Genomic DNA, 18,579 nt, shown 5'->3' on the forward strand with positions numbered 1-18,579 from the left:
TGAACGACAACCGCGCAGCAACGATAATATCACAACTTGACGGTAAAAGGTATTTGTTCAGAGTAAAATTCATTGTCCGGGTGGAATCAGGCGATTGGATCATACGTGATAAATTTGAACCAGTTCTCAGCGACAAGAAAACAGTCACTGTCAGCCGCGACTCCAAGCCGGGGTTGTTAACCGGAATTGACAAACCATACTATGAACGAGCGTATCCTGAAACAGCAGTTGTTTATGGAATATACCCGTTAAATAAGAAACCTGATATCGGAAAACTGAAACCGATGAAACAGTCAACTGGGATAAATTGTGTAGCAGAACGAATAATAGAGCATTTTACAAATGCATGTCGAGGAAACAAATTGACTGATTTACGACGTAGCAAAATCAACCAGTGGGAACTAACCGTAAAAGAGCGTGGAGCGACCATCAGCGACATAGCGAGATTAGAAACGTCGTTGAGATTTCCAATAACCGTTACAACGATAACCGGTGAAGTATTATACGAATCGAAGTATAAATCGAAGGGAGCCCCAATCAAAATTATTGATCATAACGAACACGCATGGACGCCCGCGATCACAATATTTCCACGGGATAGAACAGTAAAGTATATACCCGAAGAATTCCTGGGAGAACAATTCTCCAAGGACGGTTTTCTCGCGGAGAGGAAACTATTTGATGCTATTGCCTGCTTGTGTAAAAACGACCCTGTATCAGTGTGGTTACTTCGCAGCGCTGAAAACGATGCGGATACCTTTGATCAGTTTGTAAGACCAAACGGTGAATTATATCGCACTGAAGCGTTTCACAACAAGATGAAAAAAACCGCCATGGAATTTGAGGAGCATGATGAACAACTGCTAACAAATTGTTTTACGATTCCATCGGTTGTAGCTCATGTTGCAGCAAGGAAAAATGCGTGGAGACCAACGCGCAAGGAATTTCTGCCGGATGTACAATCCAGTTGTTTGGAGTATTATCACGGTGGATTATGGAACACTGAATACAACCGCGACGCTATGATTTCCGTTGATATGGTTGCCTGTTATCCAGCGAGTTTTCTCGGGTATGGATCCGCCGCTAAGTACTTTAGACGATTTGGACACCCCAGACATGAAATGACTCGTGTTGCTATTAATGGACCACTGCCTGATTTTGATTTAACCGGATTCGCTCGCATAGTATCATTTGAATTCGCGGCAGGACTCCATCGCTGTTGCTATATTTGGATCGGTAGACACATGGCTGAAAAGAAGTGGCTGCCAATAGCGCTGCTACGGTATATGATTGATTGTAGCATGCTAGTTTCGTTGATTGTCAGTGACGCAATTATATCATACCGGGCACAGACTGAAGTCTGGTTACCAGAACCGGAGCGTCTAGATAGCATAATTGACGAGTCCAGAAAAAACATTGATGCCGACGAGGAATATATCATCGAATGGTCCAGGAGGATATTTAACCAACGAAACCGCGAGGCAAAAGATCTCGGTAGAAGAATAATTGGTAAGTTCACACAAGGTGGAAAAAACCACGACTACAAACGATATTGCTCACGGCTGATTATAGATGACGCAGAATATGATTTCGTAATCAAGGACGCAGTGGCAAAAAATAGATACGTGAACTGCAAAACAGCTTTCTTGTCCAATGGAACGAGGTTGGGTACAGTTGTTACCTACAGCGATGGAGACAGCCCGGCATATCCACATTTGAGGGCGTCTATGCTGGGTTATGCCGCTATCAATTTATTCTCGATGATAAATAGATTCCCCGATACCGCGGTTAGAGTAGCCGTTGATTCGTTTTATGTTGACGTAGCGTATAAGGAAAACGTAGCCGAGTTTACTAGTCCGGACGAGAGTTGGGGTACATGGAGAATTAAAAATGAAATACGACGCGATTATTCCCCGTCAGCAGATGTCACCGTTGAGAACAACTACTTACGCGGTGATAAATTGTCAGAATGGTCTAATGCACCATCGTGTTCTGATCCAATTTGTAGACACAAAACAGTTTATTTAAGCGGCTGTGGCGGGTCAGGAAAGACGACTCGGGCAATTGAATTATTTCGAACGCGGGCAAGTATAATCGTGCTTACACCGACCCATAGACTAGCGCGAGAGATAAAACAACGAAATGTTGACGCCGTTACTTATCACAGCTTTTTTCGATACAGCGGCGGTGAGTGGACTCCTGATCGAATGGGTGAAAAATTTATTCCTGAGGTTATCATCTGGGATGAGATATGTACTGTTTCGTTAGATACTTTACAAATGTTTCTTGAGTGGTTGCTGCGCGCGAATACAGCGGTGATCATGTGTGGCGACCATGGCCAACCACCACCATTTGTCGGCGAGGGTCCACATGATTGGTTAAGGGGTTTTGTGGACTATTATGAAGAAACCGATACTGATTACCGAGCACTTGATGAACAACTGCGCGGGGTTAAAAAATTAATCAGATTACAGCCGGATAGAGTTCAATGTGAAATAATCCGCGAGGTGATTCCGGAAACGCCGTTAAATGAATTCTGGGAAACATGGAGACCAAACGATTTGATTGTAGCGAGTAGAAAGATAGTCAGAGACACACTTCAGCGGAAGTTGTTTACGTTGCATAAGGAAAAGTTTCCAACGCGCCCAGTGCCGTTATGTTATAGACCCGCGGATACACGGCGGCAGAACATTGAAGTTGAAATTCCAGCCCCGACAGCGTCGGGGACAAAAAAACAAATTCTCGTGCTGAATGATATCGTGCTCGTTGATATCAGCGTCGTCGAGGACGCGCTACGTGCTGATAAATCCCCGTGGACGCTAGGATACGCAACAACAATACATTCCTCGCAAGGATTGACTATCACGGATACAATTGTTTGGATGGTTGATAATCGCATCGAATGGTCGAATCTAGTCTATCTTGCAGTGTCCAGAGTACGGAGGATAAATCAGCTTCGAAGAATTGTTATTGACGAAGCCGGTGACGGAGTCACTGACGAAGCCGGCGACAAAGTCACCATCGATGCAAGCGTCATTGATAGAAAACTCTCGGGTTACCGCCAACAGGATAAAAAAAAACAGCGGCGTTTTGATATTGATGCCGAATTAATAATTGCGTTACGACAACAACAGAATAATCACTGTGCGAGTTGCAATTGTATAATGAGTTGGCGCTATTCGGATAAAGACGCTCGCCAATTTACCGTGGACAGGATCGATAACAGTCTCGGTCATGTCAAAAACAATGTGAGGTTGACCTGTCTTGAGTGCAATAGACGCAACGGCGCTAGTTAAGACCACGCGGGGGTAATTGAGTATCGTCAGGTATCACTTGTAGTTGCTCGCGTGTAAATCCGCGCTGAGGAGCAGTTGAATCCAGTCTATAGATCGGTGGTCTACCAGTTGATCGTGTTATCGTTGATATGTTATGTGTGGTAACACTCCAAATAGGATCAGTAGCTCTTTTTTTACCGCCTTCAAGCTCTCCTGGTTCATATAGATATCTAACAGTGACATCGCCAAGAATCGGCTTGGAAACGCTATCTATTTTTGATCTTCCGGGTATATACTCGTATTTAATCGCGTCGCTGGGCTTCATGTTGATTGCTCGGGTAATCTCGTTATTTAACGCTGCAATTACGCCTGGCAACCTTTTGACCCATTCACGAGATCGTTTTTCTTGGATGAATTCCTTCGCGTATTGATATCCAAATAACCGTTCAGCGAGAGTCCGATTGAATCGTTCAACAATTGCCTGATCACGATGTAGCGCAGTATGACCTCGTCGTACCGCGACGCTATGATGTTTCAGCGTTGATAAAACAGCGCCGCGAAATTCATTGCCAGGATCAACTTGTAATAGATTTGGCCAGCGCAGAGGACCCCTTCGATAAATCCGCTCAAACGCATCGGCTACTTCAGTTGCTGACTTTGTTTTTAACGGCTCCGCTTGTTTGTATCGACTCGCAACATCAACTACGGTTAGCGCGTATTTGTAACCGTTGTCATGCGGCAGAAATAGTATATCAGCCTGATGAACTTCATTGGGTACGCTGACATCAAAGCGCGAAAAGTTGATTTGTTTAGGTGGCGGTAGATAGATTTGCCATATAGCCTGTTTGGATAACCAATTAGCCGCAGTGGCCTTTGTTACCTTTGCAGCGCTTGCGAGTTTACCAATTGCGGCCTTCCCCTTCCAGTATCCTCTCGGAGAATAATAGATGGATTCCATGTTGTTATTAATTACCAGCGCCCATCATTAATTTACCTTTCATAGCCGATTTTACCAACCATGAAGCCAATTTTTCTTTGACGGATTTATCAGGAATAGCATTTAACGCGTGAATTAATTTTACGTCCGCGATATGACGCTGTTGCAGATCGCTACTTTTGTAAGCAACATCATGAGCATGACACGCCTTATCGATAGCATTTATTGGGTACTCACCGGGTTTGGGTTGATTTTGATCATCGAGTCTGATATCTAATCGTGTTCCGGGGCCACAGTAGCTATATCCTGGGAGGTGTTTTTCTCCTGGATACTTTGCCCACGGTGTTCCGGGGAGTTTTGATAACCTGGCTGCAATATCACCTCCTCGCTTTTTTTTAAAACATCCCCGGGTTTAATAGAAATAAATCTAAATTTCTTTGTACCGCATTGTGCACACTTACCAGTAAGGGCCGATCTGTTATTTCTTGTTGTAGCGGTTGTCATATCATTTGTGCCAGTACGTACTCTACACTTCACACAATATAGATCCATAATTTATGTATAGAGATATGAATATAATTGATTTTTCGGCGACTAAAACAAGAGAACCAGTTAAGCATGTTGCAGCGTTACCAAACTCGATCCGGATGATTATCATCGGACCATCTGGATCCGGCAAGACGCAATTGTTACTCAATTTAATAATGAGATGGATGAAGTGGGATAAGTTGTATTTGGTTGCTCCTAGCGTGGATGATCAACGATGCTACGAGGTGTTGAAAGATTTTAACGAGAATGCATCAGCGATCGCTGAAAAAAATGTTATTGAGTTTATTACAGATATCAATGATGCACCGGGTATTGATGATATTGATGGCGACGTTAACAATCTAGTCGTGTACGATGATGTTATGTTAGACAATCAAAAAAACCCAGCTAGGATATTTTCCAGAGGCAGGCATAAAAACACCGACGTGATATATGTCACTCAACGATACACTCAGATTCCAAAAGTAATCAGAGACAACTGTAATATTCTTGCTGCATTCAACGGCGTTGATACACACACGCTACGAAATATCTGGCAAACTTGGTGTGGCGGTGACATGGACTTTAATGGTTTTCGAAACTTTTTTAGTCATGCTCAGTCGACCCCACATGGATTTGTAACGATAAATTTACATGATCCTCGGACACGATATCGTATCGGACTTGACCAAATATTCGGTTAGTTGTAAATAATTTTCATTGTAAATAGCCACTTAGCAGCAGGGGGGGGGGCGATGACATCGACGCGGTCGTCGATGTGCTTACCGGACGCTGACGACGCTGGGGATCGGCGCGCAGAAGGTGTTAATTAAACCAAATGACGATTGGACGATCCCCCAACGACGTCGTCGTTTTTTTTTTACCGGGCGCTGACGACACTAGATCGTTGAGTGCAGAAAGTATTAATTAAGCCAAATAACGATTGGACAAAATGTCCGATTCGCCCCCCCTGCTGCTTAAGCACTTGGTTAACCTCACACACAAACATATATAGTATACCATCACACACAAGACGGAAAAGTGAAGAGGGAGTTAAACTATTAGGTATGAAAGATCCACGATAAAGACATACACACACAAAATTATATTTATTTGGCAATGATTGAGCAGCATCTCTGTTTTTGAGAGAATTAAGTGACCCTGCAAAGAACCGTTATGACATGTAACAAAAGATGTTTAAAATTGTATTTCTTCGTAGCATAGGCCTATGCTCTCTTCATGCACCCTTATCTTTCAATGTACACTATTCCCTTCCATATAGCAGTCTGTGATTTCGGTGAGGTCGGACAATTACTTCAGGTGCATAAGGTAGTCTGGATCAAATGGCATGTTCATAATGATGGTTGATGACTCCACGTCCCTGCACATCGCGACTCGTCTTGAGAACAGTTGACCTAAGGAGTAGACGAACCCTCTATACATATTCTAGACGCTGATCGTAACTGACTTAAAGATTCCTTCAATCTGAACGCGAGTGACATAATTTAGTCACGTTGTGTTTTCTTTCTCTCAGACGATGCAACGGATGCGTGAAGTCACATATTACAGTAAAACATGGCTGAAATAAAGTCATTGTTGGAGTATGCCTGCAATGGACTCAGTAATGCTAGTATGACTACTGGCGCTGTAACGAGTACTATTCCAAAGTATGACTTGGTTTTGGATTTCGCTTTCTTATCCTAAAACCTTTCTTTTGCCTTTACCACCTTCTTTTCAATCTCCATGATTGCCAGAGCTTGAAACGTGCTGTACAGACGCCAGGAAGAAGAAGAACAGAACTTTGTTCAAGACCAGCAAGAACAGGAAAAGCGAAATGCAGCAAGAGGAGGCAAAAGTGTCAGTCTGTTACAGATCATTATGGCTTGGCTGTAACACTGCATTCAAATATAAGAAGTCATTTAAGCCAAACCTAAGAGAAAATGAACTTCAAAATTCAACAAATATAAGCGTTCCATAACTACATCAACGACTACTGTTAAGACACTACTACAGCTGCAGCAGTATGACTTGGAATTTGATTTTTTTTACGGCACTTACAATTAATACCGTCCTGTCCATATTAAGGATCACACTCAACGTTCCTTTTATAAGACCTATGCAGATTCCCTCAGAAAGGGATACTATTCAATGATTTTCAAATAAGACAAAACGAATCCAATTAAAATAAAATACATATTTTAACAATTCTAAAAGGACAAATCAAAACATGGTATACCAAAGCTTTAATTACATTTATTACCAGGAATCACAATGGAATCACAATGGAATTTTAAATGCATCACAAAGTCCATTTTGTCTTCTTATTACATACTTTCTTTAAAATTTTTCGCATGATTGGGTTCTTATTATTCATGGCCTCTAACGCTCATACGTTGTCTCATTTTACTTTTTTGAGGTACTCTGGCCACCAACGTCTTTTGATTTGATATTGTCTTTGAACCTGATTTCTCCTCTCTTAAAGATTCCTTTCCTTTGCGCACATTCTTGAGCCAAACATCCTTTCTCCTGACAGATATAACATATATATCTTCACTTTAACCCCAAGAGAAGTAGTCTTTAGTTTCTCCATAAGCCTTTTTGTAGGTGCATTTTCGAATGACGTTCTGTAAATCTCTCACCAGGTGTTTGATTTGTTATATCTCGGCCATCATCACAGATTGAAACTTAACGAGTATTTCAGGTTATGTAGAGGGTGTTCCATATATCTGGAGAAAGATGTTCCTTATACCTTGAAAGATATGCTGGCAGAAATTCACTCTATTGATTTTGAAGAGTATTGATGAATTCACATCCAACATTATCCACCTGCGTCTCAACCGATGACCAAGAATCAGCATCAACCTAGAAAGGAATTAGTTCAATAGCTCCTATTGATGACATTTACATTTAACCAACCCACACAATGACTTCATCAAACTTTAAAACGACTGCTTACAATCACACAGTAAAATATAAAGAGTTAAATTCTCGAGTCCATGCAGTGAAAGAGTCTGTCGGAGTAATAGAAATGACAGTACCAAGCTATAGATCAAGATCTTCTGAGACTGTCTAGTACTCATGACAGTTTGAAATCTCCTGTTTGGATCGAATATATGAACTCATGCTTCAGCAACATATTTTAAAATCCAGATTTCAACTCGTCCAATAATCCAATGATGAATTTGGCCTCTTTGAGGCAAAAGGGCAAAATATATTGGTGAATCAACTTGTCACTACTGAACAAAGTATCGTGAAGTTTGAGATCGATCGACATCAGATGTGTTTATCCAAAGCCATTGTGAGGGCGCACATGGATGCACAGAAAACAGATTGAGCAGAATGGAGCTATTAATAGAGAGTGTTATAAAATTGGACAGCGCCAAACAGCGGAGGGTGATATAACACCTTTTGAAACAAGCTAAATTTATAAGGATACCAATTTTTGGAGTTGATGAAATGCAGGAATTTCCAGATGTGTTAGTTGCTCGTTTTGCGATGAAATGTTTTACCCTTTAAGTCATTCTTGGAGATCTCATGTTATGAGGCGTCCCTTTTCCGGATGGAAAATTCATCACCAAAATCATGTTGATACCATGCAATTACTAATGTGACAAATGTGACCAAGGGTTTAACAACATATTTAGCAACATATTTGTTGAAAGGACAGCTATCCTATCGTGCATCTTATTAATGAAATAAAAAACATAATCTGGAAGAACATTTCTAAGTCCAGCGTGTTTGAAGTGACATCGCATGAAAAAAGCAATACCAACAAAAGAAAACTGCTTGCGATTTATAGACAGTGTATCCATCCCACGTACATGATATTCGCACGTATTCCAGAGTCATACCTTTGTTCTCGAAATAAATGGTGTCGTATTTGTCGCTATATAGTCGAGTCCGATCATCACTGTTACGTTCAAAGATACGAAGCGAATAAGAGGAATCAATAAATGAGCAGAAAAAGTGAAAAAATGGACAATTTTGTCTATTTGATCAGTGATGACTTTTTATGTTCTCAAGACACTGGGAGTCACATTTCTAATATTCGTGAGCATCGCACTTGCCACTACTGTATTCAGGAACCTTTGTTATATCACAGTAAGAATTGCAGTGTTATTCCAGGGAGACGTGTTTTTGTCATACCCGTTCTGAGTTCTCCGAGTGAGTTTTATACACCACCTACGACACATGGAACGAAGAGGAAGTCTCCAACTGCGACCAACGTCATCAGCATGCTATAATTATTGCTCACAATTTCTATGATTAGAACGAGCATATTTTAAAACAAGGAACGGAATTCCCCCAAGTCACTATGAATGGAACCAAATTAATTTACATAAACAGTTTAAGGATTCCATGAATGCTTTGGCTGTTCCCTCAAGTAGAATGCCCAAAGCGTTTGGAATGACGGAAATGACTACGGGACATTCTTCACACTCTTTCAATACCGAAGCAAGTCTAAACTTCTGCATTAAGCCCATTACTACTTCCCCTGCAATATGGGAACAGAACAACGGTACAATGTATACGAGTGAAACAAAGCTCACTCTTCAGACCCTTTTGATTTTCAAGAATAGATGTTAAAATACCACTTTAATGCTGTGATTTTGATTCCTTGAATGAAACTTCCGCTATAATCAAATAATGTGGATAGTGTAACGAAAGAAGTTCATGTCCGAAAACAAGCTAGCTGTTATATCACCTTAACCATATAAATCTGTCAGCCATTCGTATTTAGCCTTGCATTGGTTAGATTTCTTGTGCCAAACTCAAGTGCACCGGAAGCAACATTCTAGAAACTACCGAAAAAGGAAAACTGCATCCTTGCTTGCCGATTATTGGTATTTAGAAATCCACAGATCCTGTATGAATTTTAGGGATGTACATTTCATATATATCCCACGTTTTATCTCACAGAGAACTCAATAAGTTTTTTTTGACATGGTTCACCGTGGAAGATTTATGCCACAAAACCTATAAAAAACTCCAGAGTTTGCAAAGTCAAGGATGCCAAATGATTTAAATGTAGTAACATGAATGCAATCGCTGGAACAATTGCTTGTTATATTACGTTGATGAATCTAATGGAAAAAGTCAAATATATTGATATGTGTGTTTTTGCATACCGGGTGTATAAGTACGGTCTATTTTCTACCAGTCACCCTGAAATTGTGACAACATATTGACGTTTAACGCACCCGACAGTACGTAGGTTTGATCAAATGTAACGTTTTTCACTAACGACCTTTTCCCATTCCGTGTTTCATCATCATTAACACGCAAAGCGGATGTTTTCATTTTTGTCAAAGATGTGCTGCAACGTGTAGTCATCAGCAACCTTGTCGTCCGAAAACCAAGGAACATGGTTGAGCATTGAACTTTTTCCTGGTCTTGATCGTGGATACGGATTATTAAACTTGTGCCAAGCCACGAACATATACCTCGATAAAATAGTGGTGTGGTGGGACCCCAAACCTTACAGGTATTCAACGACACAGAGTTGACTTAAACTAATTATCTTCACAATGTAATACTTAACAATTACAAAACAAATGGATCATTTACACTTTGATCTGTGGTTGCAAGACAAGTATTTGTTGAATGACATTGATATGCATCTGAAACTGAATCAAAAAAATAACGTGATGACCGATGTTAGCGAGTTCAAAATTAATATCGAAGAAGCCAGACTTACTTACTGACATCAGTAGAGCTCTGACCAGAATCACAGCTAAGTAAATTTTACATCGAGTGTAACTCAAACCCTTCACTTATGTCTCTGGACGCCGATCCAAGATCGAACATCGTGTCTTTAAGTATCAACTGCCAAAGAATTTGTTGATTGGTATCATAAACAATGCAGCGCTATTCGGAACTACTGATCAACAACCTTTCTGATTCAAACACTTCAACGCTCGAAGTGGTGTTTTGTATTAGACCTTGTGAACCTAACTTTACCAAAAGAATAATTTGATATCCCAATTCTTTCTGAAGCGTCACATGACAATTATAAACCAACCGTACCCACGACATTTTGTATGGCGATTATGTTGAAGGATGTTGTTGTGAAGATTTGATTTCACTAGAGACAAGGTAAGCCACAAGTCACAGTTCCATTCTATAAAAGCACGCCACCTCTTTGCGAATGTTTAGCGTAAATTCGCCCTAGCATAAAACGTGAACGTGAATATGTATACAAAATTTGACATACCCTTAACATCAATAGTCCTAGAAGAAGTGATCTGAGACAAGAAAACGAAACATTGACATTGGCGAGGATGATGTGTTCCATCCAGAAAATACCTTACAGCAGTCATGGAACACACTTGCAGGCGGAAAAGAAAATGAAAAGGCATATAAATGATGTCATTGTGTTCGGAATAAGAACAACGTTTGGTATTCTGTTTTGCTCACCATTTATATATTAAATAATCACATTCCTGACCAGAGAACCCTTTTCATTGCTCTTAAATAGATCCTCATAGTGAAAAGCACTAAGGTCACTGTTTAATGTGAAGTATAAAGACTTCATTGACCATTTCCTGCCTCCATCGATTTTGTTGCCAACGAAAGTTCTCCTGTAGATATTTTAAAAGAAAACTTCAGGCGTGAAATCACTGCTTATAATTACATTTAAGAAAAGAAAATATTGCTCACGCGGAAACATTATCACCTACGGATCCAGTAGAGTGTGCTAAAGACGTAGATCTTCACTGAAAACTTAAAGGCCGTTCAAACGTACGTGATTAACACTGACGACAATACGAGAAGGATGCTTGACAGGATTGAATATTTTTTACATTGAACGTAGATAGGTATCATCATCTCAGTGGACGCTTATATATAGATTTGACTGAATGGGTTAAAAGTAAGAAGATTAGGTCAAAGTAAGAAATAGGTATAATAGATTCTTGTAATGGAATTAAATATGTGCTAAGTAAGTAATCGTGTAGATATGCCATCGACGTACGGTATAGTTAAATATAGTTGATGGTTTGACAAATATCATGTGACAATAGGCAATAAGAATCAATACGATATCACTATAAGGATGTTGTTTGAAGACAAATATATTAGGGCAATTAGAATAACAGAAAATAAAATGGTAGGAATACAGATATGTGGATTATTTTTATGGAATGGAAGCATTGTATTATTTATCGACATTTGGTTCGATACAAGTAAGCAAAACCGATGAAGGAACTATATCTGCACACAATGCTAAATTGTGTTTTCAATACAGGAGAATGTTATGAGATCATACAAGACCGTGTATCAGTGTGGGCATGCCTATACACATAATGAATGAATTTTTATCCGTTTTAAAATTCAGAAAGAAATTAACAGTTCATTACGCTGCACACGGTGCTTTCAATGTGCATTAACATCGTCACAATCTTTGACGTAATTGTCTTCCCAATGGGCATTAAAAAAAGTCATTGTAGTCGTTATATGCATGAACGATTTCACGGAAATAACAATTAAAAGGTCAAAAAGATTTGTAGGTTATTTGAAGTTCATGAGTCAATCTCTAGAATAACTGCCTAAAAGTTTACAACATGATAAGTTCGTTGAGAAACTCTGATTCTGAGAAAGGACATATAAGCATAGAAATATGTAGATAGAACTGAATGATTTCGCGAAATAATTGTACACCCTAAACAAATGTTTCATGAAACTCCGGGTGATTTGAACATATCAAACACAAGATAGATACACATTGGAAGGCATCCATATTTTCGTTTTTGCTGGCTTAAAAATGAACGCCTTGTTATACAGTTGTATTATGAAACCGCCATGTAGAAGTTCTGAAATTAAGAGAGATTCAATGAATTTTAGTGTGCAGATGATTAACATTTGCGTTTCTGGTATCTATGTGATTTTGGTGTATCTGCATATGTTTGTATGAAACGAAAACCCCAGGAATATAATAATAATAATAATAATAATAATAATAATAACAATAATAATGAGGACTTTGTATAGCGCCTAATCTTTAGAAGCTCTAAAGCGCTTTACAACATTAGACAACACATATAAGATAAAAAACATATAATGATATGATTACAAAAACAAACACCATGAAATTAGAAAACGTTAAAAAACAAGGTGAGAATATTAAAGGTAGGAAACATTATTAGGTCTTTAAGTTTGTTCTTGCAGTCGAAATAAGTGAGTTTTGAGAGCCTTTTTGAATGTGATCACTGTGTCTTTGTGCATTTGCATTGGTGTATTTCTTTTTCAACGTCTCGAGAATCTTTTCAATGCCTTTGTCAATTATCTTCATTCACTGCCTTGGTGTCTTTACAGTTCAGGATTGTACGAGCACCGCTGTGAATCCACGGAGTAATCGTTATTGAACCCATCCTTGTCTAATGACATTTGATTAAGTGACAAAACTGCTTTAATTCCAGAGTAACCATAGAGTTATAAAACCATTGTGATTCAGTGAATCATATTTGTTATCTGCTGTCGAGCATTTTTGCTTTGCTTGTATATGTGTGGGATAATCGCCACTAGATTTACTAATTACGGGTATACAATGTAATTTCAGGTACTATTTGTTATCGCTATTTGTTATCACGAACATTTTCAGTGCAATACACTGATGGTGGATTATCTAGGACAATAAATTGCAACTATGGGTCTCAATAATCCAAGAATGTCAGATTTTCGCAGAAGGAATGGCGCGTTGTATTCCATACTGTTGTGCGATGTACAGTTGGTAAGCCTTTTGAATAATAATAATACTAATAATAATAATAACAATAATGAGGACTTTGTATAGCACCTAATCTTTAGAAGCTCTAAGCGCTTTACAACATTAGACAACACCTATAAGATAAAAAAACATAATGATATGATTACAAAAACAAACACCATGAAATTAGAAAACATTAAAAAACAAGGTGAGAATATTAAAGGTAGGAAATATTATTAGGTCTTTAAGTTTGTTCTTGCAGTCGAAATAAGTGAGTTTTGAGAGCCATCTTGAATGTGATCACTATGTCTTTGTGTCTAAGTTCAGTGGGCAACTCATTCCACGTTGCTGAGCCCTGGTATGCAAAAGAACGTACGCTGTCCATATGACTTTGTTTTCATACTTGGAATAATGAGTATACGATTGTCAGAAGAGGAGCGTAAGTATCTTGCTGGTGTGTACACATGGGTGAGGTAAGATAGGTATGTTGGACTAGAGTACGACAGTGAAACGTAGCACAGAGAACAAATTTTGTGTTTGATTCTGGATCGAATGGATAGCCAGTGTAGGGTACAGAGCAGCGGGGAGGTGTGCTCTGATCGTGGTACTCTAAGTATGATTCGAGCAGCTGTGTTTTGAACTTTTTGAAGTTTCTGGAGCAGATATTGAGATGAACTAGACATAATTGAGTTACAATAGTCCAATCTTGAAAGTACTAATGAACAGACACGTGTTTTAGTGACATCAACTGAAAGATATTTGCGAATGGAGCTGATGCGTCTCAGCTCAAGATATGCAGCCTTGCATATGATAATGACATGTTGGTGCAATGTGAGAGTACTGTTCAGATTAACACCTAGGTTTCGTACTGATTGTGTGAATTTAATGTTGGTGTTGCTGATATTTATTGTTTGAGGTAAAGGATGTGAATGACAAAGTCTTAGTGTTGTGATCAGAATGGCCTCAGTTTTATCACCATTCATCTGCAGCTTGTTACATGTCATCCATGATTTCACATCAGAAATGCACCTCTCTACACCTTGGATGGTAGCATCAACTCAGTTGGGTGGCTAGATTTGTATATTTGGGTGTCATCAGCGTACAATTGGCGAGACACTGGATGATGATCTATGACACTTGAGAGCGACTATGTGTACAGAATGAAGAGAACAGTTCCAAGAACAGACCCCTGTGGAACACCACAACATAGATCAACTGGGCTGGAGTGTATTCCATTTGCAGATACAATTTGTGTCCTGTTGACAAAGTAGGACTTGAACCACAGTAAGGCTGTATCATGAATGCCAAATACATACTGGAGACGGTGAAGTAATATATCATGGTCTATTATGTCACATGCTACAGACAAATCAAGGAGGGTGAGGACTATAATCTTTCCGCTATCCAACGCAGAGAGAATGTCATTAACTACCTTTGGAAGAGTAGTTTCAGTAATGTGGCAAGGGCGATATGCAGATTGTACATTGCTAAAAAGACTATTTGAATTTAGATGAGATACAAGCTGGGATAGAACAACCTTTTCTAAGATTTTTTATATGAATGGGAGATTGGAAACTATGCAGTAGTTCTTTAAATCGTTATGGTCTAGTGTCGGTTTCTTCAGCAGAGGCTTTACAATGGCAGTTTTGAAAAATGATGGGAATTCCCCGGATGAGAGAGAGGTACTAATAACATCAGTTAGTGAGCGTAATACTGGATCTAAGCACTCAAGCAGCAGTGATGTTGGAATTAGATCAAGTTTACATGACTTTGGTGCACTCTTCATCAGGATTGTACGTACAAAATGCATAGAGACAGGTTCAAATGCTGCTAATGGTTACCGCTCAAATTCTGTATCGCAACTGTATGGTGACGACGAGTCAATTGAAATTGTGTTGTCAAGCTCATCTCTAATGGTTTTTACTTTGTCACGGAAGAAATTTGCAAACATGTCCGGAAGGTCGACTGGAAAGAAAGTAGTTGGAAGTGGTATAGATTTGTTCCTTGACATTAGCTTGTTAGTAATCTCGAAGAGCTCTTTCCAGCTGGAACTTTCCATGATCTTAGTAGTATAGTGGGATGATTTCGCTGCATGGACTATATTTGTGACATTCTTCTTAGCGGCTTCATAGATCTGCTTATGAATAATGAGTCTGGTGGAAAGCCAAAGCCTCTCAGCTTTATGGCGGTCCCTTTTAGCAGTGCAAAGCTGGTCCCTAACACTACTATACCATGGAGAACACTTTTGAATTGATACTCTGCACTTGGTAGCTGGGGCATGTTTGTCAAGCAATGAACGCAGGCAGTTATCAAGTTGTTCTGCGGTAGGAGGTAAGCAAGTTGTTAGGTTAGCTTGGATGTCGTGCATTAGTTTGGTTCTATTTATCATACGGAGATTTCTCTTAGTAGCAGATAAAGGTGGAGGGTTAGGGACTGATACATCAAGATGGCATATAATGCAGAGGTGATCTGATGCATGTTCATGGGATACCAGGGAGGACCGTAGAATGTTATCATCATGTCTATAAAGAATCCAGTCTAAAATGTGACCATGCTTATGGGTGGTTTGGTTAACTGATTGTTTGTAGTTGAAAACATTAATCGAATCTATAAGTTTTTATGTATTTGGGTTTCTGGGACAGTCATAGTGAAAGTTGAAATCTCCAAGAATAATTAGGTTGCGACCTATCGAATTTCCACAGTCCAGGAGATTCGGAAACTGCTCCAAAGAGAGTCAGCCAGCTTGTTTTTTTTTCTACTAGGAGGAGTGCGGTATAGGCAGAAAAAATGGACTGACCTTTGCTCCAGAGTGAGTGTGGTTTGGATTAGTTCAAACAATGTGTGGTCGAAATTAAATGTTGTGGTGTGGTTAAGACATTTTATCATGGAGTTCTTAGAATATGACATGTTTGACAGCTATGTTGTAGTCACATATCTCAGTTTACAACAGTTTTCAGAATCACTTTCTATGTACTTTATGCGCAGTGAAAACACCATTTCATGCTCATGTTGGGAGACTAAAGTGTAAGATTTATTAAATGTATATTTGCCTCCGTTTCCAAGATTTTCTCCCTAGTGATTAACTTGTCGAATAAGCAAGTTCATTTCTGTACTTGCCATTTACTGAGTGTGTGATTTATTAACAACTATCGGCTTCGTAAGAAAAACAAATGTTTTCCGGTTCATATTTGCCAGAATCTCCTATTTCAGCTAATGTTGCGAGTATAATGTTAAATCCGAAATCATGTGGAAGAAATTATGTGTTAGATCGCATGGGCTCCGTAAATAGAGGTCTATAAAATCTGGAAATCAAGTTATGTTTTAAATTTGTTTGCTTATACCACCAACTAAACAATTTCAGTATCAGTGTTTAGCACCTTAACTGCACTTGGTCTCAATTTTCTAAACATTTCATTCATGCTGTTTTATTTAATAATGCTTGTTCTAAATAAAATAGGTAAATACAAATATTTTATGCCATGAAAAGCTTAAAACATTACAACTACTGTAAGGTATCGCTATGACTTTCACAAGCATTCTACCCACATTTTGTTTTACTACGGCATTGAAACATCTCCTCTTACCTTTATGTCAAAGCCTTGAGTGTTTTTCTGGATACTGAGCTCGATTTGGTCGAGTCTATCATAGGCTCCGTTAGGATCAGAAATCTCGATCCAGGTAAGCACTACTCGTTTAGCTACTTCTCCAATCATGATTACTGATGTAAACATTTGTTATATTTAAGAGTAGCAAAATTTGATGCTACTGATAGTAACTCTTTACTGTATTAAAAATGATTCGAATAGTATCCAAAATGACTATATAATGCTGATTTTGCGTTTTATGTTTTTCTACCCATTATGTTTGTTACTGTGAAGGTGACATTTTCATCAACAATCTCAGCTTTGGATTGAATACACTGGTCAACAGTGAAATCATTACTGACTTGAAAAGGCCCTAATCTGTAGTATTTTGGTGTGCCGAACACGAACATAACCGTGAAAAATTTGTATTGGCTCTCGTTTTGAAGATATTCATATACCTCATTTTCTATGTTTCACTGTGTAAATTTCTCCAGTAGGACTGCAGCAACATCCGGAATAATGATGTAACATTGCATAATACCATCATGCTCACATCATCCACAGTTGATTGCATCATTTTCTGATGCAATGCAATACTAATGCCATGCGGCTGCTGAAGTAAGTTGACGTCAGCAGTGTACTATACATGTGTAGGCCTATTATACTAATGCCAGGCGGCTGCTGAAGCTGACGTAAGCAGTGTACTATATAAAGCCCAATCAGATAGGTTCAGCATTTAAAATATTTTAGACGTTGTGCGAGACAGTTCAAGCTACTGTTACATAAAACTTATTATTTTATCCATTTACGTACAATAAAGAACAGTAATGCCTCGAAAGTGTGTTAATACCGCGGACAATTTTTGCTATATTTGTGGGGAAGTGACATTTGCCAACCAGAAGAAAAGTATCAATTCTCAAGTGAAGAAGGCATATCATCTTTACTTCGGATGCAAGGTTGGTGACCAAGACAAGCCTTGGGCTCCGCATATATGCTGTGCTACATGTACAACACAGCTTTCACAGTGGTTGAATTGCAAAAGGTCATCAATGCCGTTTGCAGTCCCAATGGTGTGGAGAGAGCCAAGCAACCACCTAAATGACTGTTACTTCTGCTTGGTTCCTCCTCTTTCCGGCGGAATAACGAAGCGAAAGAAGTCGAGAATAGTCTACCCAAACATTCCGTCTGCATTGAGACCAGTTCCACATGGTGAGGGACTTCCTATTCCAGAACCTCCAGCAGAATATTCTCTTGATTCATCTGACGAAGACAAAGGTGAGTCGACCTGTTCTTCTCCTGGTCCATCAGCATGCAGTGATCCAGATTTTCACTGTGGTGCATCATCAACCCCACACAGAATAACACAGGAAGAACTAAATGACCTGATTCGTGATTTGGACTTATCAAAGAACAAGGCAGAATTGCTAGGATCAAGACTCCAACAATGGAATCTTCTAGAAGAAGATGTCACAATTACTGCATATCGAAAGCGCCACCAGCAATTGGAGCCTTTCTTCAGAAAGGAAAGTAATCTGATATTCTGTTCCGATA

This window comes from Sinohyriopsis cumingii, chromosome 2 (genome assembly GCF_028554795.1).
Source record: "Sinohyriopsis cumingii isolate HCF-2022 chromosome 2, ASM2855479v2, whole genome shotgun sequence".
Taxonomy (NCBI): Eukaryota; Metazoa; Mollusca; class Bivalvia; order Unionida; family Unionidae; genus Sinohyriopsis; species Sinohyriopsis cumingii.